The 27,322-nt window shown below is 38.2% G+C and overlaps 1 protein-coding gene across 2 annotated transcripts in view; it reads right to left on the bottom strand.

Moving 5' to 3' along the window:
• Window positions 1-27,322, bottom strand: part of TSC22D1 (TSC22 domain family member 1) — a 145,987-nt gene that overhangs the window by 58,444 nt on the left and 60,221 nt on the right. Inside the window, exon 3 of one of the 2 annotated variants that reach the window (XR_010123567.1) lies at window positions 14,824-14,839. The exons of the other annotated variant lie outside the window; for it this stretch is intronic. The gene's annotated coding sequence lies outside the window, so the exon portion shown is untranslated. Of the gene's footprint in view, window positions 1-14,823; window positions 14,840-27,322 lie in introns of those variants that run through there. 2 annotated transcript variants of the gene reach the window in all.

Here is a 27,322-nt window from a genome sequence, read left to right on the forward strand (position 1 = left end):
AATGGCCATGGCATCTTAAAGAAGAAAGTGAAGAGACCTTCCCAGATACCAAAACTTTTCAGCAAAGCAATATTCCATTAAAAGAACAGAATGCAGAAATGAAATTAACCCTAAATATATGGATTTATGACAAAAGCAGCACTGCAAAAAAAGAGAAAGTCTTTTCAAATATTGGTGCTGAGTCAATTAGGTATCCACATGGGGAAAAAATTACTTTTGAGCCTTACCTCATTTCATGCAAAAAAAAAAAAAATCAGAAGAATTATAGCTCTAACTGTGAAAGGTAAAACTGTTCCTAGAAGATAAATAGGAGAATATTTTGGGAATAGGCAAAGATTTTTTAAACAGGATACAAAAACATTAACTATGAAGGAAAAGCTGAACAAAGTAAACTACATCAAAATTAGGAATTTATGATAATTAAAAGACATCAATAAGAGAACAAAAATTTAAGTCACATGGAGAGAAGAGATATTTGTTAAACATCAAAGAGCTCATTTTATAAATATTAAGACAAGTCCTAAAATCAATAATAAAAAAAAAAAGACAAATAAACCACTAGAAAAATAGGCAAGGCTGAGTACACTGGCTCATGCCTATAATTCCAGCACTTTGGGAGGCCGAGATGGGAGGATTGTTTCAGTCCAGGAATTCCAGACCAGCCTGGGCAACATAGCAAGACCTCATCTCTATAAAAAATTTTAAAAAATAAAAATAAATTACATAAATAAAAGAAAAATAGGCAAGAGACTTTGACAGACATTTTATAAAATAATATAACGAAATAGTCTGTCTGCCTATTGATCAATCTATGCTCAATCTCAATAGCAATAAGGGAAATGCAATTTAAAACCACAGTGAGGTACCACTACACACCACCAAGATGGCCAAAATTTGAAAGACTGACGGGGGTTAAATCTAAGAGATGGATGGAATGTGGAACAGCTGGAACATTCACATACACAGCTAGAAGGAGTGAAAACAGGTACACCACTTTGGAAATGTGGCAATACCTACTCAAGACGAACATACACAAACCTACCAGCAGTTCCATTCCTACAAACATCCCCAACAGAGATGCAAAGGTGTACTAGCCCCCAGATGGAAAAAACCCAAATATCTATCAACAGAATAGAGAAATAAAATATGGCATACTTGTACAAATAGTATATATCTATGAAAATGAACAAACTTCTATTAAGCTTAACATGAATGAATCTCACATAGTATTGAGCAAGGACGATAAGAAACAAAAGAATATATAGTATATAATTTCATTTATATAAATTTCAAAATGGCCAGAAATAACTGATAGTGTTAGAGGTCTGTAGAGGAGGTATCGCTGGGGAGAAGAATAGTATTTAGCAGGTGGTTTGAGAGAATGCTAAGTTGTTGTTTTTTTTTTTTTCATGTGAATGGAGGTTACATACTCATTACTTTGTAATAATTCATCAAGTGATATGATTTGTACATTTTCCTCTCTGTATGCTATACTTCAATTTTTAAAAATAATTCTGAATAATTAAAGATATAAATGTTCAACCAAAAAAATCAACATTTTAGAACAAATTATAGGAAACTCTCTTGATGACACTGAGGTAATAAAAGATGTCTTAAACCCAAGAATCGCTAACTATAAAGAATATATTCATAGGCTGGGCACAGTAGTTCACGCCTGTAATCCCAGCACTTTGAGAGGCCGAGGCGGGCGGATCACCCAAGATCGGGAGTTTGAGACCAGCCTGACCAACATGGAGAAACCCCGTCTCTACTAAAAATACAAAATTAGCCGGGCATGGTGGTGCATGCCTGTAATCCCAGCTACTTCGGAGGCTGAGGCAGGAGAATCACTTGAACCTGGGAGGTGGAGGTTGTGGTGAGCCAAGATCACGCCACTGCACTCCAGCCTGTGCAACAAGAGTGAAACTCCGTCTCATTACAAAAAAAAAAAATATATATATATATATATAAAAAAATAAATAAATATATATAAAATAATAAATATATATATATTCATAAATTTGACTACATTAAAGTTAAGAACTTCTGTTCAAAGGATATCACAATTAGCCAGGCTTTGTGGCACATGCCTGTGGTCCCAGCCACTTGGGAGGCTGAGGCAGGAAGAATCATTTGAAACCAGGAGGCAGAGGTTGCAATGAGCCGAGATGGTGCCACTGCATTCCAGCCTGGGCGACAGAGCAAGACTCCGCCTCAAAACAACAAAACAAAGGACATCATAGAGAATGTGAAAAGGCATACCACAAATGAGGTAATAATGTCGACAATATAAGTAGCCAAAAGATTAGTATCCAGAGGCCGGGCGCGGTGGCTCACGCCTGTAATCCCAGCACTTTGGGAGGCTGAGGCGGGCAGATCACAAGGTCAGGAGATCGAGACCATCCTGGCTAACATGGTGAAACCCTGTCTCTACTAAAAATACAAAAAAACTAGCCAGGAGTGGTGGCAGGCACCTGTAGTCCCAGCTACTCAGGAGGCTGAGGCAGGAGAATGGTGTGAATCCGGGAGGCAGAGCTTGCAGTGAGCCGAGATTGAGCCACTGCACTCCAGCCTGGGAGACAGAGCGAGACTCCATCTCAAAAAAAAAAAAAAAGAAAAGATTAGTATCCAGAATACATAAAGAGCTTCCACAAATAAGTACAATCCAAAAAAATGCAATAGAAAATTGAGAAAATGAATTTTACGGAAAAGGAAGTATGAATGGTTTAACAGATATAACATGCTTAGCTTGAAATTAAAACCACAATGAACTAATATTTACAAGCATTATATCAGCAAAATTGAAGCAGTTCGACAATATCAAATGTTAGGAAAACAATAATCAGTGGGGTTTTTTATGTGTTGATGGTATTGGAAAGCCAAGTGGAACAATCATTGTAGAAAACAATGTGATAGCATCTTGTAAAGCTGAACATGTATATCTTCCATGATTCAGTCATTTCATTTCAGTGGAAACACTATACATATCTTCTTAAGCACACACATAAAAATGTTCATACTAGCATTGTTCATCTTCACAAAACATAAAAACTGAAACAACCCTAAATGCCCATCAAGTAGAGAGCAGATCAATTGTGGTACATTCACGTCTAAGTTTCATTCATTCATGAAATGAACAACATACAGATGCTCCTTAATCTACAATGGGGTTACGTTCTTATAAAGCCATCATATGTTGAAAATACTATCAGTCAAAAATACATTTAAATAGCTAGCTTACTGAACATCATAGCTTAGCCTAGCCTACCTTAAATGTGCTCAGAACATTTACATTAGCCTACAATTGGGCAAAATCATCTAACACAAAACCTATTTTATAAGAAAGTGTTGAATATCTCATGTAATTTATTGAATACTCAAAGTGAAAAAACAGAATGGCTGTACAGTTTTTACTGAATGTGTATCGCTTTTGCACCATTGTAAAGTTGGAAAATCTTGAGTTGAACAATAGTTAAGTTAGGACCATCTGTACAGCTATACACGACATGGATACTCTTAGATCAATACTGAGTGAAAAATGTAAAACAGACAAGACTCTGTACAGGATTCCATATAAAGCATAAGACAAAACTAAGCAACACATTGTTTAGGGATATGTACATGTCTAGGTAAGCTGCTTTGGAGTCTGCTTTGTTTTAAAATGCAGAAATATAAGCTCCCCTCTCCAAACAAGAAAAATCACTCTAGTACTTATCTCTGGAGGAATGGCGGAGGACGGGGCTGGGAGGAATACAATATCATTTCAAAGTTACTATGATGTTTTAGCTTTAAGTTTGGTATTAGATTCACAGGGTTTTTTTTCCTAATAATTTACTTAAAAGTTATGTATTTCTTTTACATGAATCCCATAACAAATGACAAAAAAAACTTCTTAAAACACATAAATATGAGTTCTAATATTTCCCTTGAAAACTGCTCAAGAGATATACCTCCCTTGTAGCTCTTGGCATCTACTAACTCTCAAATCCCTCTCTCTCTAGCTCAGAAACTCTTCTATCAAATTTATTCTTCAAAAAAATCACCCATGGGAGTAATGTCAGCAAAGACAGCAGAGTGCCAATGGCCCTTCCCTCCAGAAAAACACACTAACAAAAAAATGAGAAGAAACTATCAGAATTAACTTCATCTGAACGCTGGAAAATAGTCAAAGGTTTACAGCAACTAAGTGAATAGTGACTCAAGAAAGAGGAAACATGAAATTTTGGTGGCATTTTTACTTGCCCTTGCCCCAATGCCCTCCCTGATTTAGTGACAATCTTGACAATGGCAGCCCACATTTCCAGTGTGGGACTCCAGTTCTACAGAAGGCAGAGCAGATCTTATTTTCAAAGAACTGTGTTTGTCTGTTTTGACCTATCTGGGGACAACCTTCAGGCCTGACAAAAGACACTTGCCTTACTTTCACCTAACTCAAGACTTTCCTCAAGGCAGAAAAGTGGCTATACAGAGGGCATTCTTTGAAAACAGTGAAAGGCAAATGAACAACCCACTGTCACCTGAAGCAAAAGATGACTGTTAAGGCACACAAAAGATATGCTGCAGCCTGGGAAGAAAGATTCTTTGGAGATTTAGCGCATTGAAAAGCTGCCATGTGTTACTGGGGAATTTAGAAAGCCATATGCATGCCCGTGGTAGGACGCATATTCAGAAAAGACCTGAGAAGACCCTAAACTTTCACATCTTGCTGATCTTTAGGCTCAGTTCAAGTAGGCTATGAGAGGACTGTAAATAACCTGTCTAAGCTTTGAAAAAGTGCCCCAGTGCAAAGCCAATCAGCAAATTTTAGAAGAATCCGCTTTGTTGTTTATTTATTTATTTTTATTTTGGAAGTAGTGGTGAGGTGGGTGGTGAGGCTCCAGATATTCAAGGCCATCTGTCAAAACAATTGCTAACCACAAGCTAACGAACAGACACTTCAGACATCATACAAGACAAAGGTACAGTCTTTATAAAAATAGCTTACGAAAGTTGGCCAGGTGCAGTGGCTCATGCCTGTAATCCCAGCACTTTGGGAGGATGAGGAGGGAAGACTGCTTACGTCCAGGAGTTCGAGACCAGCCTGGGCAACACAGCACGACATCATCTCTACAAACAATTTAAAAATTAGCCAAGCATGGTCGGGCACGGTGGCTCACGCCTCTAATCCCAGCACTTTGGGAAGCCAAGGCAGGTGGATCACTTGAGGTCAGGAGTTCGAGACTAGCGTGGCCAACATGTTGAAACCCTGTCTCTACTAAAAATACAAAAATTAGCCAGGCGTGGTGGTGTGCATGTGTAATCCCAGGTACTTGGGAGGCTGAGGCAGGAGAATCGCTTGAACCCAAGAGGCGGAGGTTGCAGTGAGCCGAGATCATACCACTACACTCCAGCCTGGGTGACAGACCAAGACTCTGTATCAAAAAAAAAAAAAAAAAAAAAAAAGATTAGCCAAGCATGGTGGCACATACCTGTGGTCCCAGCTACTTAAGAGGCTGAAGCAGGAGGACTGCTTGAGCCTAGGAGGTCAACGCTGCAGTGAGCCATAATTGTGCCACTGCATTTCAGCCTGGGCAACACAGTGAGATCCCATTGCAAAAAAAATAAAAAATAAATAAAAAATAAAAAGAAAGTCACCAAACAATTACAACCCACACAAGCAACAAAAACAAACTCTGAGGATCTGAGGAAGGGGAAGAATCTGAATTCCAGCATTATCACACATTACAATAATAAAATGTCCAGTTTTCAAAAACTTACAAAGCATGCAAAGAAACAAGAAAATATGACCCATCACGGAAGAAATTAACAGAAACTGTTCCTGACATTGGACTTACTAGACAAAGACTTTAAATCAGATTTCTTAAGTATGCTCAAAGAGCTTAAAGGAAACATGGACAAGGAACTAAAGGAAACCAGGAGAATTATGTCTCAACAAATACAGAATATCAGTAACAAGATAGAAAGTATAAAAAGGAACCAAAGAGAAATTCTAGAATTGAAAAATACTATAACTGAAATGAAAATTGCACTAGGGAGGTTTAAGAGCAGATTTGAGTAGGCAGAAGAAAGAAACAGTGAAACTGAAAATAGGCCAACTGAAATTATCAAACTAGAGGAGCAGAAAGAATGAAGAAAAATAAATGGAGGCCAAAAGACCTGTGACGTAACATCAAGCACTCTCAACACATAATGAAAGTTCCAGAAGGAAAGAATAGAAAGGGAAAGAATTATTTGAAGAAATAATGGCCAAAAACTTCCCAAATTTGATAAGCCAATTTCTCAGCAGAAACTATATGTAAGCCAGAAAGCAGCAGGGTGACATATTTAAAATGCTAAGAAAAAAAAAAACCAGTCTAACAATAATTCTGTATCTGACAAAACTATCTTTTAAAAATGAGAGAGAAATTAAGACATTCTCCCTAGTAGACCTGCCCTACGAGTGATGCTAAAGAAGTCCTTCAGGTGGAAATGAAAGGATGCTAGATAATAACACAAAGCCATACAAAGAAATAAAGAATACTGGTAAAGGTAACTATATAGATAAATACGAAAGTCAGTACTATTTTACTTCTTAATTTGCAACTCTTCTTTTCTTACCCTTATGAACTAAAAGACATCTACATAAAACAATAATCATAAATCTGATGACAGTGACACCACGTAAAAGAAGTAATTTGTAGCAACAACATAAAAAAACAGGCCAGTGGAATAAAACTGAGAATCTAGAAATAAACACCTACATCTACAACCAACTGATTTCAGAAAAGGGTGTCAAGACCATCCAAAGGGGAAAGAATAATCTCTTTTAATAAATGGTGCTGGCACAACTGGATATCCACATGCAAAAAAATTAAGTTGGACATCTTAACATATACAACTCAAAATATACCAATGAACTAAATGTAACAGTTAAAACTATAAAATTCTTAGAGCAAAACACAGAGTGTATATTCATAACCTTGGACTTGACAATAGACTCTTAGATATAATACCAAACATATAAGCAAAAAAGAATAGATAAATTGAACTTCATCAAAATTAAAACTTTTGTACATCAAAATGAAAGATAACCTACAGAATGGGAGAAAATATTTGTGAATTGTATGTTATAAGGGACTTGTATCTAGAATACATAAAGAACTCTTACAACTCAACAAAAACACAACGCAATTAAAAAATGTGCAAAGAATTTGAAAAGACCTTTTGGGTATACACCTGGGAGTGGAATTAAGAAGATATACAAATGGCTGTCAAGCACATGAAAGATGCTCATCATTAGCTATTAGGAAAATGGAAATCAAAGCCGCAAGAGGCCAGTGTAGTGGCTCACACCCATAATCCCAGCACTTTGGGAGGCTATTGCTTAGACCAGGAGTTTGAGACTAGCCTGGGCAACATAGGGAGACTCTGTCTCTACAAAAATTTTTTTAAAAAATCAGTGGGGTGGCTGGGCGTGGTGGCTCACGCCTGTAATCCCAGCCTTTGGGAGGCTGAGGCAGGTGGATCACCTGAGGGCAGGAGCTCGAGACCAGCCTGGCCAACACTGCGAAACCCCATCTCTACTAAAAATACAAAAAAATTAGCCAGGCGTGGTGGCAAGAGCCTGTAGTCCCAGCTACTCAGGAGGCTGAGACAGGAGAATCACTGGAACCCAAGAGGTGGAGGTTGCAGTGAGCCAAGATCACGCCATTGCATTCCAGCCTGGGCAACAAAAGCGAGACTCTGTCTCAAAAAAAAAATAATAATAATAATAAATAAATTAGTGGGGCATAGTGGTATACACCTGCAGTCTTAGCTATTCAGGAGGCAAAGACAGGGGGATTGCTTGAGCCCAGGAGTGTGAGGCTACCACTGCACTCCAGCCTGGACAACAAAGTGAGACTCTGTCTCAAAAAACAAAGCCACAAGATACCAATCCACACCCACTAGGATAGCTACAATCAAAAATATGGAAAATAACAAGTGTTGGTGAGGATGAGAAGAAACTGGATCCCTCATACAATGGTGAGAGTGTAAAGTGGTATAGCTGCTGTGCTGTATATGTATACACATATATATACACATATATACACATATATACACACATATATACATATACACACATATATACATATATACATATATACACATTTGTACACATATATACACATATGTACACATATATACATATGTACACATATATATATACACACATACATATATACACATATATACATATATACACATATATACATATATACACACATATATACATATATACACATATATACACATATACACATATATATACACATATATATATAGTAGTTTCTCAAAAAATTAAACATGGAATTATGAGTCACTCTTCCACTCTTAGATATTACCAAAATAATTGAAAATGGGTAGTCAGATACTACCCGTTCTAATCTTCACAGGAGCTTTCACAATAGCCAAATCACCTTTTGGCTATTCACAATAGCCAAAAGGTGAAAACACCTCAAATGTCCATCAATAGATAAACAAACAAAATGTGGTAAATATATACATGAAATATCATTCAGCCATATAAATAAAGTACTGATTTGTATTATAATATGGATGACCTTAAAAATCGTGCTAAGTGAAAGACGCCACATACAAGGTCACATAGTATATGATTTCATTCATATGAAATATTCAGAATAGGTAAATTCATAGAAACAGAAAGCATATTGGTAGGTGCCAAGGGCTGGGGCAGAGGCGAACTGGGAATTGCCACTTTCTTTTGGGGTGATGAAAATGTTTTGAGACTCGATAAATGTGACAGTTACACAACACCGTGAATGTACCAAATACTACTGAATTATATAGTTCAAACAGTTAATCTTATGTTGTTTATAAATTAAATGTCACCTCAATTTAAGAAGGAAACAAGAACAACAACAACAACAACAAAACACCTGTGGCCTTAATCAGAAAGCCACAAATTATCTTCAATTTCTTTTTCCCATCATCACTTACATCCCACCTGTCACTGAGCCAAGGCAGATTCTACTTCCACTTTAGAAGGTGATTCTCCCTTTTTCCTTTGCAACTGTCCCTGCCTTCATTCAGAACCATCACTTCTCACCTACTAATTACAAGTTTCATAGATTGTCTAGTTGTCAACAGCACTGTTCCCACATTTAATCCCTTCCGAAGTTGCTACCAGATTCACCTTTCTAAAAATGCAAATCTAATCATATACGTTTCCTACTCAAAATCTTTCCTTGTTCCCTGACAGCTTTCAGGATAATATGAAGCTCCTTATCCTAGCACAAAAGGCCATTCCTATTCTAGCCCCTTCCTATCCCTCTGGGCTCACTTCCTGTCACTCCTCTCCTTCCTCCACTATACAGAGGGTGCAGTCTTCCTACTTCCAAGATCTATGCTCAGCCTGGGCAACATGATAAAACCAAAAAAAAAAATGTCTCTACAAAAATGTCTCTACAAAAAAATACAAAATTAGCTGGGCAAGGTGGCATGCACCTGTGGTCTCAGCTACTCTGGAGGCTAAGGTGGGAAGATCACCTGAGACTGGGAGGTTGAGGCTACAATGAGCTGTGATGGTGCCACTGCCCTTCAGCCTGGGCAACAAAGTGAGATTCTGTCTCAAAAACAAACAAACAAAACCAAAAACAAAAAAAACAAAAACCATGCTGTTTAATTAAGTTCTCTACTTCTGCCTCGGATACTCTTTCCCAAGTGAGCAACTCCCCTAAAAATTCAACTAAACGTCTCAGTTTCCAATTCTCTATTTTCACAGCATACCAACCATTTATGCCATGCTTGGATAATGGTTGGTATACAGTTATACCACACTGTAGTATAACTGGCTTATTTTCTAATCAACTAGATAATCCCCCAGTAGACTCTCAGAGCAGGGACCATGACTTTATCATACTTCTGTCTCAAGAACCTAGCTCAGCAAATGTTCATCCATTCAATCATTCAGTCAAACATAAAATAATTCAGGGATCTGCTCATCCTTCACTACTTGATCTTTAGTAGTGAGGATCACTATTCGGCATTCCCCACTCACCACTGCCCTCATCCTTCATGACTAGCCAGTATTTGAGAATAATTAGCAACTTGTTTGTGTAATGTTTCTGTTTAGTACTCCATCCTCAAACTAATTAAAACAAGAGCTTTTGACATGATTAACACATTTGATACATGAAAGAATACTTTTTAATCCTTCTTATTAAAAAAACTGAAAACTAGTCTAAGTCAATCTAAGGAAATGTAAGAAAAAATGCAAAGTTTCATTAAATAAGACTGCAGTCAAGGTAAAATCCTTTAATTAGTTTAGAAATTTTTTAAAAACCCTAAATACAAAAATTTAACTAACTGTTCTCTCCCTCACTGGAAATACAATTCAATTTCAGTCTTTAGAGTTTGACATAGTTATACTCACTCCTGTACCACTATCTACCAATCCCCTAAGGCATATTGCCAAGTTCTCAGGCTTGCCAAATCATTTGGTTGGCATTAGATAATATGCTGGAAACTAGATTCTTTCAGAATATTTTTCAAAGAAAGTATTCTCTACTCTTTCCTTTTGTTTGTGCTGACACACTTGATATCTGACAATATTTTGACAATCTGAATGTACCCAGGTGAGTCCAAGAAAAGCCAGAATATATCTCAGGATTTCCTTGATGACTAGAGATAAATTAATATTTTAAAATATCTAAAATATATAAATATTTCCTATAAAATTACGTTTGTGTGACACATTAAAGTGTTTTGTTAATGAGGTTAGTTTTACTCTAGTTGTTCGAATCCAATCTAATTCTGCCCACTTTACAATATCTATAGATTTCAAACCCTGGAAGGCATGAAGCACAACTATAAACTTTCTTAGAATCAAGGCTGGTTCTTCCTAGGGCTATTTCTGCTGGACCCAAAGCATTTCCCCCAAGTTAATATTTGATAAATTCCCAGAAAAGACCTCGGGCAAACATTTTCTCAATGCCACCAATTCTTGTGCTTTGCCTAAGTAATTCATTTGTTTTCTATTTTACAGGCTTGGGATCACTTGATTATTATTTCCATCTTTGCAATTGGCTACTAAAAAGCTCACAGCTAGCCAGGTGCAGTGGCTCACATGTGTAATCACAGCACTTTGGGAGGCTGAGGCAGGCGGGTCACCTGAAGTCAGGAGTTGAAGACCAGCCTGGCCAACATGGTGAAACCCCATCTCTACTAAAAATACAAAAATTAGCCAGGCGTGGTGGCAGGTGCTTGTAATCCCAGCTACTTGGGAGGCTGAGGCAGGAGAATTGCTTGAACCCAGGAGGTGGAGGTTGCAGTGAGCTGAGATGGCACCCACTGCACTCCAGCCTGGGTGACAAGAGCGAAAGTCTGTCTCAAAAAAGAAAAAAAAAAGAAAAGAAAAGAAAAAGAAAAAAGCTCACGGCTAACTTACGGCCCATTTCTAAACTTCCTCATATGCAATCTGGTTATTATCCTCATTCTGAGCTCCATCTTATTAAACTTTTTTTCTCCTTTGCCATTATATATATTTAATTTTGTCATGCTGGATATATTTTTGTAAACTGCCTTTAATCCCTTCTGGAAGAAATGCTTTAAAAAAACCTCATATACACACTTGGCTAATTATTAGCCAGTCTGTTTCTAGGCCTCCAAATGTTACAGGAGCCAGACATAAAATTATTTCACAGCTGTTCAACAATCCTTGTGTTCATTCTTAGTTGACTATATATCTATTCCCCCATATAAACCATTATAGGGCTTTTTCATTCTCTTTGAGCCATCACAATTTATCTCGCTCTAAATAAATAATGTCACTGCCTAAATTTCAGAGATGATAAAACCAAGCAGTTAAGCTTCCTCACTTTCTTCACCACACCCCATCTCAAAATTTCTAAATTATAATCTTGACCAAAAGAAAGGCCTCCATCTGGGTTCTTAATGCTAACATTTTTCAGTTTCTTTCTATGGACATGCTTCATTTTTGTTTAGAGACAGGGTCTCATTCTGCCACCCAGGCTGGAGTGCAGTGGTGCAATCATAGCTCACTGCAGCCTCAAATTCCTGGGCTCAAGCAATCCTCCTGCCTCAGCCTCCTGAGTAGCTGGGACTACAGATGCACACCACCATGCCTGGCTAATTTTTTTATTTTTTGTGAAGATGAGCATCTCACTTTATTGCCCAGGCTAGTTTCAAACTCCTGACCTCCAGCGATCCTCCTGCCTTCACCTCCCAAAGTGCTGGGATTACAGGCATGAGCCACCATGCGTGGTCCAACTGGTATATTTAATGGCATTGATTCTGCTGGCTCCTTCATATGCCAGAGGAGTTTTATAAAGAACACTACATTCTCTGCCATTGTCATTTTCCAGGTAGTACCAGAGGTTCCTGCCATGGATTGAAAAGAATAATGATTTGGGACTAGAAACTGCGAGGTGGTGAAGCAATAGCAAGCAGTGAGGGACAATTTAGAAGGTATAATAGAAAACAGATAAAACCCTGACAGGCAACAGTTAATAATCAGGCAAGTGGTTGGTTTGAGGGAAGTTCAGCATGCATTAACAGATATCCCAATGATAGGAAATCGCAAATGTCACACATCAGAGAGACCCCTCTCCAAAGGCTTAGGGTTATCAAACCAAGGACTCTTCAAAGAGAAATATAAGTAGCCCAGGTACCTGAATTGGAGTACAAGGTGGGGAACCAATCACTGGAATAAGGTAGCATACCAATTATAAATACTGAATAAAGCATCAAACTAGCAACAACTACCCTTACTGCTGAATCCCCTGGCATTGAAATGGAACTCTAAATCCTTTATAAGGGCACACTTGGTCCCACAGGCTAGGCTGGGTGGAGGGGGTAGCATATTAGTGGGAATCAAGTGGAACAGATGAAAGAAAATGATCATGGCAGTGACATGCAGAATAAACTGCCAGGAAGACAAACCCTAAAAGAAGGATAATGAGCTAAGAGTCTACTGTAATAAACACATGAAAAGCTAAACTTCTTAAGAAAAATATTACCTGTACCAAAGCCTCATAAATTTACTAATATATTGAAACTAATGTATGTGTGTGAGAGAGAAAACATGAGCGCTAACACACGTGCTGTGGGCTGATCGTCCATTAAAATGGCTCTTTCCCAAAGTCACCAAATGATCTTTATACTTAACAGCCAGTTCTTCACACTTAACCTACCTAAAATTGTACTCATATGGCACTGAAGACCAAGTGAAATAATTTGTCTTTATATATAGCAACAAAAGGTGTATCAGTTTACACATCTTATCCTACATGGTTCATTTCCATAAACCATCTCTTTCTTATTAGAAGTTTTTATGGCTTACTCTTACGTGCACTCTCTCTCCTATCATTTCAATATATTTGTAAATTTTGATGATTCTGATACAGGTAATACGCTTACTAACAATCTTTTTTCTATGTGTGAGCCTCCTTCCAAATGTTGGATGCCTTCCTGATTGGTGAGTACGTTGTTGATTTTCCCAGCCCCATTTGGTCCCAGAGACAAAGTAATTGGATACTTGCTTAAGATGAAAAACATTTTCATATAAACCTTTGATTTCTCTCAGCCTGAAAACTCTCACCTCTGATTAATTAAATTGTCTTCATTTTTCAGAGTCCAACAATACTAGTTTTAAAACTTCCAGGCCTTGTTTTCTGTTATTTATTATATGTTAACTCATTTAATCCTTAACTAAGATTCCTTCATCAGAACCACCGCACACAGAAAATGATCTGAGTGCCTGTTTTCTCAAATCTCCCAAGGATGGTTGATGACCAATGCTATTCCAGAACCACAAAATCTGTTGTATTCATTCATACGACAAATGCTTAGCTCATTAGGGGTCAATTTTCTCAAGAAATACCAGTAAAGAAAGGCCACAAGTAACAACTATACAGTAGGTAGGTTATATTATCATCACCATTTGACAGATGAGGAAACTGTGGCAGGGGTTGAGCTGCTTGACTAAGCTTACATAGCTCGTCAGTGGTGGATCCAAGATTCAAATCCAGGCTAGCTTCAAAATCTAACCATGTTATTCTGAATCAACTTAGCTCTTCCTCCATGTACAGACTACACCTTATGACCTAATCTTTAATGATCTGCTTTTTTAAAATCTGTATATTTCACATGCATACATTTGTATACACAATAAAACTGCAAACTATTTAAAGTAAGAACCACAATAAACTTCCCTTGTATTTCCACAGTGCTAGACTCACAAAAGATATTCAAAATTTGTTTGATTGTTGCAACTAATAATAGCCATAAGAAATCAAGAAACAAAGAAAAGTGAATTCAAATAGGTGTGACTAGCTTACATGATATAAGCCTCTCGAGCCAAACTATAGTCATCAGTTGTTAGAGACATGCTAATATGTGCATATTAAACATTCTGAAATCTGAAAACAAAAATACAAACAAGATTTACATAACGTAAACATATCACCAATAATTTTCAAGTTATCATATAATACTAATATGAAGGCTGCTATTTCAGCAATTTTACTTCCTAGTTCCTTCTGATAGTTTCTTATGTTCCCACACAGATATCCTAAAGTACACAGAAAAAAAAAACAGAGAAGAGAGAGACAACACAGTTAAAGATGAAAGTCTCCAGAAATCTGTTGGGATTCTATTTTGGAATCTACACATTGAGACTAAAGTTGACATGGCAGAAGTGAAAGGAAAAAAAAGTGATTTCCACCCAAACTACAGGATGCCATACATAAATACCTTCAAATTTTCATATTGTTGCCATTGCTAATAGATTTGTAAATCATCCAGTTGTCCCAATAGTTCTCTTCAATTTGGGTTGGGGCTGGGGGGAAAAGACATAATCTAGAATATAAAAGTCTTTCAGTATTTCCAACTCTAAAGCAGAGAAAAAAGAAGTTTACAAAATAAACTTCTTAAAAGGTTGTAAAGACAAATGAAACAGAAACAGAGGTTAGACCTGGCAAGTTGATGAGTAGGTCATTTTACATTTGATGAATATTTCATCATGACTACTTGATAGCTTTCCTCCTTTTACTTGAATACCGATCAATTACAAAACCTAATTTTATAATTTCTTGAATATATCTACATTTTATTACAACTAGAAATGCTTAAAATACTTTAATATTTAAAAATATTTTAAATAAACTCATGACAAAATAAGAATACAGTAAATAAACCTTAGAGAATATTAACATTAAAAGATAAAAATTACATTCTTAACTCTGAAATATGCAAGATTATATAGCTGGGCTCTATTTTAAGTCATGATTACTTAATGGGAATTTGAGCTATGTGTTAATTTCATAACAGAAACCCCAAAACATTGCAAGTGCTTCTTTGTCAGACCCATCAAAGCCCCTGTAAAATCTACAAATGAAAAAAAAAAAAAAAAAAACTACTTTACTTGACTTGAAGCCAGAAAAAGTAAGCCTGTATTTAATTTCTTTCTTCCCCACCCACCCCTCCCCGGAAACCAAATATCACTCTACATTTCACCTGTAGTCTAGTTTTAGAGTATTCTTAAGTCTCTCTTAAAAGTCTCAAGTGACTCTCTTAAAAGTCACTGGGTGGGCCCAGTAGCTCATGCCTGTAATCCCAGCACTTTGAGAGGCCAAGGAAAGAGAATCACAAGAGTTTAAGAACAGCCTGGGAAACATGATGAAACCCTGTCTCTACAAGAAATAGAAAAATTAGGTGGACATGGTGGCTTGCACCTGTGTTCCCAGCTATTTGAGAGGCTGAGGTGGGAGGATCACCTGAGCCTGGGAGGTGGAGGTTGCAGTGAGCAGTGATCCTATCACCACACTCCAGCCTGGGTGACAGAGGAAGACTGTCTCAAAAAAAAAAAAAAGTTTCAAGCAAATTGATAGAAGTAATTTGAATGAAATATCTGCCCCAATGATAATGTTTTTCATTTCTTTAAAATCATAAAACTAACACCCCAAACGATGTCAAATACTTAAAGTTGAAACATCAGATTACCACAATCTACGATGCATTAAACTTCACATATCAACATCAGCAGCAAATTTTAATCCTGGACATCTTTTATTTAATTCTAAGAGGTACTAAAAAGCTCTATCAAATATATGTTAAAGGCCAAATGCATATATAAGCTAAAAATCCCAGAACAGTACTTAAAACTAGTGTTCTTGAAAAAAATTATACATCATGACTGGATCTACTCTGGGATCTTTCTACTCTGGGATGCTTTCATTTAGAAGGTTATTGCCATTGCAGGCAAATTTTTGCCCAATGTGAATCGTAATGTTCTTTTCCTTTAATGTCAAAGCCTGTGTCTTATATTATAGTACTCACAGGTTTGCCATTTCATCATCCTTGTATGATTTGGTCAAAATATATATTTTTGGGTCAAGCACAGTGGCTCATGCCTGCAATCCCAGAACTTTGGGAGGCCAAGGCAGGAGGATCACGTGAAGCCAAGAGCTTGAGTCAGCCTGAGCAACAAAGCAAGACCTCATCTCCAAAAAAAATTAAAATAAGGGTGGGTGCGGCAGCTCCTGCCTGTAACCTTGGGAGGCTGAGGCAGGCAGATCACTTGAGCTCAGGAGTTCGAGACAAGACTGAGCAATATGGCAAGACCCTGTATCTACAAAAATGCAAAAAATTAGTCGGGCGTGGTGGTGCGTGTCTATGATCCCTGCTACTTGGGAGGCTGAGGTGGGAGGATTGCTTGATCCCTGGAGGGTGAGGCTGCAGTAAGCCAAGACTGCACCACTGCACTCCAGCCTGGAGCAGAATGAGACCCTGTCTCAAAAAATAAAATAAATACTATATATATATTTAAACTATACAGTTTTTTAAAATCCAAATTGTGCAATTAAATGAGGAAACAACATATTCTGCTATTAAATTATCCCAGAAAAACTCTGTGGTTTCACTTGAGGATCAAAACCAAAAATCATTGTTATTGAACTACTCGACTTTTCAATAAATTTCCATTTCATTAAGTACTTATTTATTGAATGCTTACTATGTATAAGGCACCATGCTAGATTCTGTGAGGGCATCCAAAGAAGAATAAGACATTTCTTAACCTAAAGGGGCTTATGGAAAAGAAGAAATCTTTTTTAACATGTAATGATAACAGCAGAAATCTCTCTAGTACTGGGCAGTGTTTTCAGTATTTTAAACACACATTAACTCATTTTATCCCTCCTAACAGCCCTGTGAAATAGGTAGGAAAATGAGACTCACAGAGGTTAAATAACCAGAGCAAGGTGGAGAATAATAAGAGGTGAACTGGGATGTGAATGCAGGCAGTGTGGCTCCAGAGTCCATGCTTCTAACCACTCTGCCCCACTGACTCTCAAGCACTGATGAAGGTATAACGAAGTAATAATGATGGCAGTTTCTTAAGACTACAAAAGAAATGTATGGAGTTTCCAAAATTAGATTACATTCCATCAAGTAGAAATTTAAATATGGTCCCAGAAGGGCAAGTGAGTTTCAGGGGAACAGTTGAGTAGCAATTCTGGGAAAGGGAGATGCCTAAGAAAAAGCAAGACGCTGTGTGAAAGCAGTCTACCTTTGCAGGGTCATGGATAGAGCTGGAAGCCATTATCCTCAGCAAACTAATGCAGGAACAGAAAACCAAATGCCGCATGTTCTCGCTTATAAGTGGGAGCTGAACGATGATGTCATATGAACACTTCAGGGGTTACAACACACACTGGGACCTGTTGAGGGGACGGGAGAGGGAGAGCATCAGGAAGAATAGCTAATGGATGCTAGGCTTAATACCTAGGGTTGATCTGTGCAGCAAATCACCATGGCACATGTTTACCTATGTAACAAACCTACACATCCTGCACATGTATCCCAGAACTTAAAAGTGGATGGGAAAAAATAAATAAAAAGTATGTGTAAGAAGATAGCTAGAAGGGAACCGGGAAAACTGTTCTACCACTAAAGATTTCTGAGCTGGGTATTGAGAGAGTATGGAAAGGATGGAAGTGGGCTTGGACACTGGGTGACCAGTAAGGTGTCTCCACAAATAATTTAAAGAAGTCATACAGACTGGACTACAGTGGTGATAACGGGGATAGAGAGAAGAACAAAAAGGCAAGACACTACAGAATCTGAGATTTCACAATGGGATGAATGTGTACACAGTGCCTGCTGTGTATCTGGGGACTCAGGAACAAGCATGTCAGAGGCATGAGAAAATGGAGTCAAAGGTCCCAGGCTTTTAGCCTGGAGTACTAGAAAATTGGGACAATCATCAATAGAAGCTACAAACTGAGGAGAGGGAGCACATATAAATATGAGGCAGCTATCTCACGACAGGGCAATGGGAAAGAGGCCCAGGTTGAAGATAAAGATTTGGAGTCAATTGCAGAGTTTAGACTTTAAGAACCACAGCAAATGCTTCAGGAGTAAGTAGACAGAAAGGAACAGAACTAAGGAGATAACCTTTTATACCTACAGGTACCTTATGGGAGGAAGGGTTAACAGCCAAGAAAGGAGATAAAGGCAGCAGAGGTAAGAATAACGCTACAGTAGCACAAGGGTCAAAATGAGGAAGGCTCAAAAAGGAGCGAAAGGCCAAGCTTAGGGACGTCTGAGAAGGCATCAGAGTAATACATTATACTGAAAGGCTAAGAAAGCTGAGATGTTTTCAAAGTTTTGCAAAGCAAATATCTTACTTTACTTTTTTTTTTTTTTAATGTGCAAAGACTAATATGTATGTACTGATGCTAGCCCCCTATAGCTAACACAGGAGATGGATTTAAAGTACAGAAAATACTATAGAATTGTAACCCCTCAGACTGAAGAAGATACTGAAAATAGATGAAGCTGCAATATAAACAAAATTTACAGCTTGCTGTAATATCAATTTTATTCATTAGGTAAAGTATTTCATATGAAAACAAAACCGCATTAAGAAGTGAAGTAGAAGATTCACAAGACTTCAAAGAATTTTCACTCTTGCCTCAAGTCCCTTCAATTTTGCTTCCCCAACTCCCCATGTTTGTATTCATTCTCCTGAATCTTTGGCTCTGTCCTCAGAGTGCCATATAATTCAGCATGATAAATGCCTACCACAGGGGAATATATAAGGCACTACGACAGCACAAAGAGGGACCCTTCCTGAGCCCTGGGGAATCACAGGTAGCTTCCTAGAGGAATTATACAAATTCTAACTTGGGACAGCAGTTAAGTGTGGGAATAATTTAACTGGTGTCCTAAGAATAATATATCCCAGAACTCTCAAGTCTCATCCATACACTGAAGTTATAATAGATTTGGAGGGAATTAAACTTAAAACATGTTGTTGATAAAATGGTGCTTGCAGCTAGGAGAAACTGACAGGTGTTTTGCTTTTTATTTCAGTACTATAAATGACCAGACTTCCTATTCTTTCTATGTAAAATAGCAATATTAGTATCTTCTAAATTCACTCAATCATTTATAACTAAAGTTCAGTTAACTTCACAGGGATGTTCAAAGACAGCTGACAGTAAATGTTTGAGATTCACATACATAGAAACTATATTTAGCCAGGGGTTGGTGAGCTTGGTTAAAGTATGATACTAATGAACCCATGGTTCCGATGTTTACACGTTCTATAAGCTTAACTTTTCCATGGAGTAAACTTGGCCAGTTATCTTCAGTTGTGCTGCAGATGGTCACAATATGAATTTTGTTTTTTTAAAAAAAGGAAACGAATCAGTTTAACACTGCCACCTGGATAACATAAGTCACGTCCCAGCACACCTCCCAGCTTCCACTCTTATTCCTCTATAATCCGTTTCTCCATCCAACAGCCAGGATGATTTTTTAAAGGCACATTAGACTATGTTGCCCACCACCCAGTTCCAGTTAAAAATCTTTCAATAGAGCTCTATTCACAGTATAATAGGAACCTAACTCTTACAGGGCCCTACAGCATCTGGCCCCTGCTTACCTCTGCAGCTTCATCTCACACCACTGTCCCCTTGCTCCCTATGCTCCAGCCACCCAAGCCTCCCTGCTGTTCCTCAAGCAAATCAAGGCTCCTTTCCACAGCAGAGCCTTTGTACCTCCTGCATCCTCAGCCAATACACACAGTCAGACACAGCCCCCATGCTCATGGGTAAGAACTGAGGAAGGAAATGTCCAAGCAAAAACAAAAAACTATATAAAAAGCACATGAGGCCCCATGTGATAAGCATGAAGTGGCAGATAAGCAACAATCTTGACAGGACAAAATAACAAGTTTAGGGAAAATTAAAATGAATGCTAATAAGCCATACTCATTGAATGAAGAACTCTTAAGTTATTATCAAACAACCCAAGACCCAATATAAAATGAAAATCTCAGCTTTACCCAGTGTGCTTCCACACTCAGACAGGCCAATAAAATTATTAGAAACGAAACAGTACCCCCCCCCCCCCAGAATGGTGCACTAACACTAACAATGCTACAGGCAATACCAGTAAATTCTGAAGCCAAGATTATTACGCTGGAGTAATCAAAATGATGAACAGGGTAGGACGCTGGTGATGGTTGCACAACAATGTGAATATACTTAATGCCACTGAACTGTACATTTAAGAAGTGTATAAGGCAGGGCGTCGTGGCTCATGTCTGTAATCCCAGCACTTTGGGAGGCCAAGGCAGGCGGATCACTTGAGGTCAGGAGTTTGAGACCAGCCTGGTCAACATGGTGAAACCCCATCTCTATTAAAAATACAAAAAATGAGCCGGGCATGGTGGCGGGCGCCTGTAGTCCCAGCTACTCGGGAGGCTGAGGCAGGAGAATCGCTTGAACCCAGGAGGCGGAGGTTGCAGTGAGCCAAGATCGTGCCAATGTACTCCAGCCTGGGAGACACAGCAAGACTCCATCCATGATTTTATACACTTAAAAAAATGGTTAAGATGGTAAATTTTATGTTATGTGTATTTTACCAGGTTTTTTTTCAAGGAATAAGAAAGTTTCATCAGATCTGTAAGACAATTTTTCACCATGAAAAAACATAAAAGCTAAGAAAGATATCTTCTAAATCTATTAAATCATTAAAGACGCAGTAAGAATACGTAATGGTTCACTAACAGAAAAAAGAGACGTTGAAAGAAATATATTTTTAACATGTTTAGCTTCACTAATAAACTCACATTATTAAAACAAGATATTATTTTCACCTGTCAAACTAGAAAATAAGCAAAAAATAAAATAAAAAAATTAAAAAAAAAATAACCTGGGCAAGGAAAATGAGTTATCATGTACTTTGCTAGTGAAGCTATAGTCAAGGCCCTTTGGAAAAGGAACTTGTCAGCATATATTAGGAGTCTTAAAAATGCTTATACTCCACTAGGCATGGTGGCTCACACCTGTAATCCCAGCACTTTGGGAGGCTGAGGCAGGCGGATCACCTGAGGTCAGGAGATCGAGACCAGCCTGACCAACATGGAGAAACCCTGTCTATTAAAAAAACAAAAACACAAAATTAGCCGGGCATGGTGGCGCATGCCTGTAATCCCAGCTACTCAGGAGGCTGAGGCAGGAGAATCACTTGAACCTGGGAGGCGGGGGTTGCAGTGAGCCGAGATTGCGCCAATGCACTCCAGCAGGAGCAACAAGAGTGAAACTCCGTCTCAGAAAAAACAAAAAATGTTCATACTCTTCAGCCCTGCAATTTCACTTCTGTGAATTAACTCTAAGGAAATAATCCTAAGTGTCTAACAAGATTAATGCACAAATATGAATGTTCTTCACAGCACTATTTATAAATATAGTAGAAAATGAAATGAACATCAGGCAATAAGAATAAAGCTCTGGTACAGCCATATGTTTGTTTTGTTTTGTTTTGTTTGGAGACAAGGTCTCTCTGTTGCCCAGGCTGGAGTGAAGTGGCATGATCTCGGCTCACTCTACCTCCCAGGTTCAAGGGATTCTCCCGCCTCAGCCTCCCGAGTAGCTGGGACTACAGGAATGCACCACCACACCCAGCTAATTTTTGTATTTTTTTTGGTACAGACAGGGTTTCCCCATGTTGGCCAGTCTGGTCTCAAACTCCTGACCTCAGGTGATCCGCCCACTTCAGCCTCCCAAGTGCTGGAATTACAGGCACGAGCCACCATGTCCAGCCCAGCCATATGTTTTTTATAAGAAAGTGAAAATGTTTCTGAAGAACTTGTGGTAATTTGTGAAAAAATTCTGAAAAATTGTATATACCAAGTATAATTTCAAACATTTTCAGGCCAATGTGGTGGTTTACACCTGTAATCCCAGCGTTTTGGGAGGCAGAGGTGGGAGAATCGCTTGAGCCCAGGGAGACCAGCCTGGGCAACACAGCAAAACCCTATCTCTACAAACAAATACAAAATATTAGCCGGGCATGGTGGTGCGCACCTGTAATCCCAGCTACTCAGGGGACTGAGAGGCTGGAGGACTGCTTGAGCCCGGGAGGTTGCAGCTGCAGTGACCATGATCACACCACTACACTTCAGACGGGGCAACAGAGTGAGAACCTGTTTCAAAAAAAAAACCAAAAACAATTTTCAAACAACATAAACAAAAACCTTTGCCTGTAATTCTTCTGCTTTTCCATAGCTGAGCTCATGTCACAGTAATAGTGGGAAAGGAAGAAGGTTAATTCTAACTTATATTTGGGAAAAGAAAGCTATGAACGTCATAAAACATCCACCCAGCTGTCTATCATCCCAATTAAGTTGTTGGTACTCTAAGATCAGAAGCCAAGTTTTATTTATCGCTAACATCTGGCATATAACTAATTGACATATAGTAATTGTTCAATATGACAATCCGAAAACACCTATCCATCTAAATGACAGCTTTCTGAATAAAAAGAAATACACACACACACTTTTTTGTTGTTGTTAAACAATCAGGAATCAGACAACCAAGCCAAAAAACCTGGGAATCTCTGAAGTAGAATTTATGATTTTTTTTAAATGCTGCCACCAACGAATGCTTTTTAAAAAATCTTTAGAGGAAGTAGTAGAAATGGATTCATGAAGGTAAGTTTTAATTCAGACACTGAAGGAGGGCCTGATTATATTTGGTTAAGTGAAGGGCTTGGAGAGCAATTTAGATAAACAGGAACTACCCAAGCAAAGGGCAGAATTAGGATCTTCCATCCCCCTTAAATGCCAATGCTCCCAAAAGTTGTACCTTCAACCTTCTGCTCTTCTCATTCTACACACATTTTCAGGGAAATCGCATTTATTCTCACAGCTTTAATTATCACTTAAGATGACAGCTCCCACCATCAACATCTTCATTTCAGAATTGTATCCCAATCTTCAAACTCAAATTTGAACGCCCACTGGCCATGTCTACTTGGATATTTATTTTTTTGTTTTTTTCTTTTTGTTTTTTTTCAGACGGAGTCTCGCTCTTTCACCCAGGCTGGAGTGCAGTGGCGCTATCTCGGCTCACTGCAAGCTCCGCCTCCCGGGTTCACGCCATTCTCCTGCCGTAGCCTCTCGAGTAGCTGGGACTACAGGCGCCCATCACCGCGCCCGGCTAATTTTTTGTATTTTTAATAGAGACGGGGTTTCACCGTGTTAGCCAGGATGGTCTTGATCTCCTGACCTCCTGATCCGCCCGCCTCGGCCTCCCAGAGTGCTGGGATTACAGGCGTGAGCCAACGCGCCCGGCCTTGGATATTTATTTCAAACTCAACGTGCCTTAAGCTTAGTGTTTCCTCTGTAAACCTGTTTCTCCTATATTCCCTATTACTGTGAAACAGAACCACTTCCCACCTAGAAAATCAGATTATCTTTATCCCTTTCTCTACATCTACATCCATAAATTAACAAGACTTAGGAATTCCTTAGTAAAAGCAATCTCTTTTTTTTGTTTTGTTTTTTGTTTTTTGAGATGGAGTCTTGCTCTGTCACCAGTGCAGCGACGCAATCTCGACTCACTGCAACCTCTGCCTCCCAGGTTCAAGCAATTCTCCTGCCTCAGCCTCCCAAGTAGCTGGGACTACAGGCATGCACCATCACGCCCAGCTAATTTTTGTATTTTTAGTAGAGACAGGGTTTCACCATGTTGGCCAGGATGGTCTCGATCTCTTGACCTTGTGATCTGCCTGCCTCAGCCTCCCAAACTGCTGGGATTACAGGCGTGAGCCACCGCGCCTGGCCTCTTCATTCTTATCTCTAAAGCCTGTGTCCTAATTCAGGATCAGGTTAGCTCCTTCCTAAATCCTGAAATTGCTTCCTAGTTGACTTTCTCACCTCTAGTCCTAACTTTCACCAGTTCTCTTCAGAAATCAGCTTAAATGTCACCTCCTCAGGAAGGTCTTGCCCATTCTCCAGGCCAGGTTGGATTTAACTGCAATTGATCTCACAGTACTCCTCTACTTCCCCTAACACTAAAAAATGTCCTTGTAATGGTTGTCTTTATCCTATTAAGTCAGCTTCTGCATGAGAGAAGGGATTCTCTCTCTGATACCATTTTGCTTTACTGCATCTAGGAGTTGATTAAAATCACTTATATATGATCTAACATATGACTAATAATTGCCTCATGCTTTATATCTCAAACATGAACATACTTTTCCAAACATATATAAATGTTTTTGGTGATCAATACTATACCAATTTAAATCTCACTGCTAGAAATGATAGGTTTTTGTCATGTATTTCCAAAAGTCACAATACACAAAACACACAACCTGTGACTTTTTTTGATAACAGAAATAGGTCTTCATACTTGAAAATGTGGAGATAACTAGATTGGGAAGAAAATGGCCTAACAAAATAGAGTGAAATATTTAGCAATAGAAAACACTCCGGAAATAAAGTGAATTGGCTAGGACAGAGATCCACTTATAAACCCTGGCTATGTTTTTTCATTCAGATTCAGAGTTTGTGTAACCCACTGGAAACCCTAACAACAGGAGACATATCCAACTACAGTCACCATAAGCAGTATCAACCAGGGCAATGCTGAACCACAGTAGAGAATCTTTTCTCTTCTAACTTCTTTTAACTTTGTTCTCAGCTAATTAAGGCCTTCGGGAAAAGAGAATTCAGATGACAAGTTACTTCAGTAAGCACAAATAACCTCAGACACCAATTAAAAACAGTTTTAATAGATAAACCTTGAGGATAACCCACACCAAACTCTAACAATGTAGTAGAAAAGTTGCTAAAAGTTCCTTTCAACTTGCAGGTGTAGACAACTAAAGTTTTGGCAACTCAACTAGCAAGGAAACTGAGAACAGAAAATGTTACCTTTTCTATTACTCATTTATTCTATCACCCTTATATGCAAATTTGAAGGACATTCCAATTAAAACTCATTCTGAATATGATCTGATGATCTGGAGAAAATATAAATTATTCATTAAGTGTTATTAGAACTAGAAGCCATCTGCAAAAAAATACAATTGAATCCACTCAGTGCACCAAAATCAATTTCAAAGGAGTTAAGATTTATGTAGAAAATAAAAGAATCAATAAAGTAAATGTAAAATAATTCCTTTATCGCCTTGAAGTAAACAAGATCTTCCCTACTCAAAATTCTAGTCATAAAAGGAAACTTTGATGAATTTGACTACATAAAAAAACCTATGCATGCCCCCCACATCACAAAAAAAAAAAACAAAAAAAAAAACCACCATGAACAAGATCAAAAGATAAATATCAAACTGGGAAAAACATTTACTACTCATATCACTGACAAAGGGCTAATCCAAAACACACATACACACACACACACGATGATACCAACTGACAGTATATGGAAACACAAATATTTATAAAAAGAAGTTTAGGCCAGGCACCGTGACTCACACCTGTAATCCCAACACTTTGGGAGGCCAAAGGGGGCAGATCACTTGAGGTCAGGAGTTCAAGACCAGCCTGGCCAACATGGTGAAACCACGTCTCTACAAAAAACACAAAAATTAGCTGGACGTGGTGGTATGCACCTGTAATTCCAGCTACTTGGGAGGCTGAGGCAGGAGAATTGCTTGAACCCAGGAGGTGGAGGTTGCAGGGAGCCGAGATCGCACCATTGCACTCCAGCCTAGGTGACAGAACAAGATCCTGTCTCAAAGAAAAAAAATAAATAAATAAAAGAAGAAGTTTAAAGTCATTCATTAAAAACATGCAAATTGAAATTACTCTGAGATACAGTATTAACCTAATAGATAAGCAAAAATCCAGATGTTTAATAGCATACTCTAATGACAAGGCAGCAGGAAAAGAGGCATTCTCATCCATTGCTAGTGGGAGGGTAATCTGGTACAACTCCTATAGAGGGCAATTTGACAACAGTCATGAAAATTATAAAATCATACCCTTTGTCCCAGCAATTCTACTTCTGGGAATTTAACTTATGAATATATATATGCAGATAGACAGGAATGACACCTGTACAAGGTTACTCACTACGGTATTATATTTAGTAGCAAAAGATAATAAACTATCTAAAATAAGCATTGATTAGAGACTGGTTAAGTAAAATGTGGTATATCCATGAGATGCAATCCTCTACAACTATTTTTTTAAAAAAAGAATAAGGTAGTCCTCTATTTACTATATGGAAAGATGGCCAAGAAGTATTAAGTGAAAAAAAAAGCAAAGAGCAGAACAGTGTGTATAGTGTACAAATTTTGTGTAAAATTTTAAGTGAAAAAAATCTTTTTTTTTTTTTTTTTTGAGACAGTTCTTTCTTTCACCCAGGCTGGACTGCAGTGGCACAATCTCGGTTCTCTGCAGCCTCCATCTTCTGGGTTCAAGTGATTCTCCTGCCTCAGACTCCCAAATAGCTGGAATTACAGACATGTGCCACCATACCTGGCTAATTTTGGTATTTTTAATAGAGACAGGGTTTTGCCATGTTGGCCAGGCTGGCCTCAAACTCCTGGCTTCAAGTGATCCACCTGCCTTGGCCTCCCAAAGTGCTGGGATTGCAGGTGTGAGCTACCATGCCCGGCCTAAGTGAAAAAATTCTTAATTGCATGAATATGTATATATCTGAAATAACATATAAAAAACTTAACAGTGGCTGCCTAGGGCTAAGAAGGTGAGAAGTATTTGGTGAATTTAAAACAAGTAAGAGCAAAACTTTGCAATATGTACCATTTTACAGCTATTAAAAATTTTCAAAAGAAAAACCACCTCACTTCAAATAAGCAGTAAAACTTCACAGAGGGAGAAATAAGGATATTAATATAAACAAAATTCACACTTCTAGTATACTATTTTCAAGAGTAGGTAAACTTTTCATGTTTTCTAATACTTTTTGAAATGAACAGCTGAAATAGAAAGTGGGGTTGATTTTAATAAAAACATATCCAATTCCCAAAAAGT

Source organism: Pongo pygmaeus, chromosome 14, assembly GCF_028885625.2.
Source record: "Pongo pygmaeus isolate AG05252 chromosome 14, NHGRI_mPonPyg2-v2.0_pri, whole genome shotgun sequence".
Taxonomy (NCBI): Eukaryota; Metazoa; Chordata; class Mammalia; order Primates; family Hominidae; genus Pongo; species Pongo pygmaeus.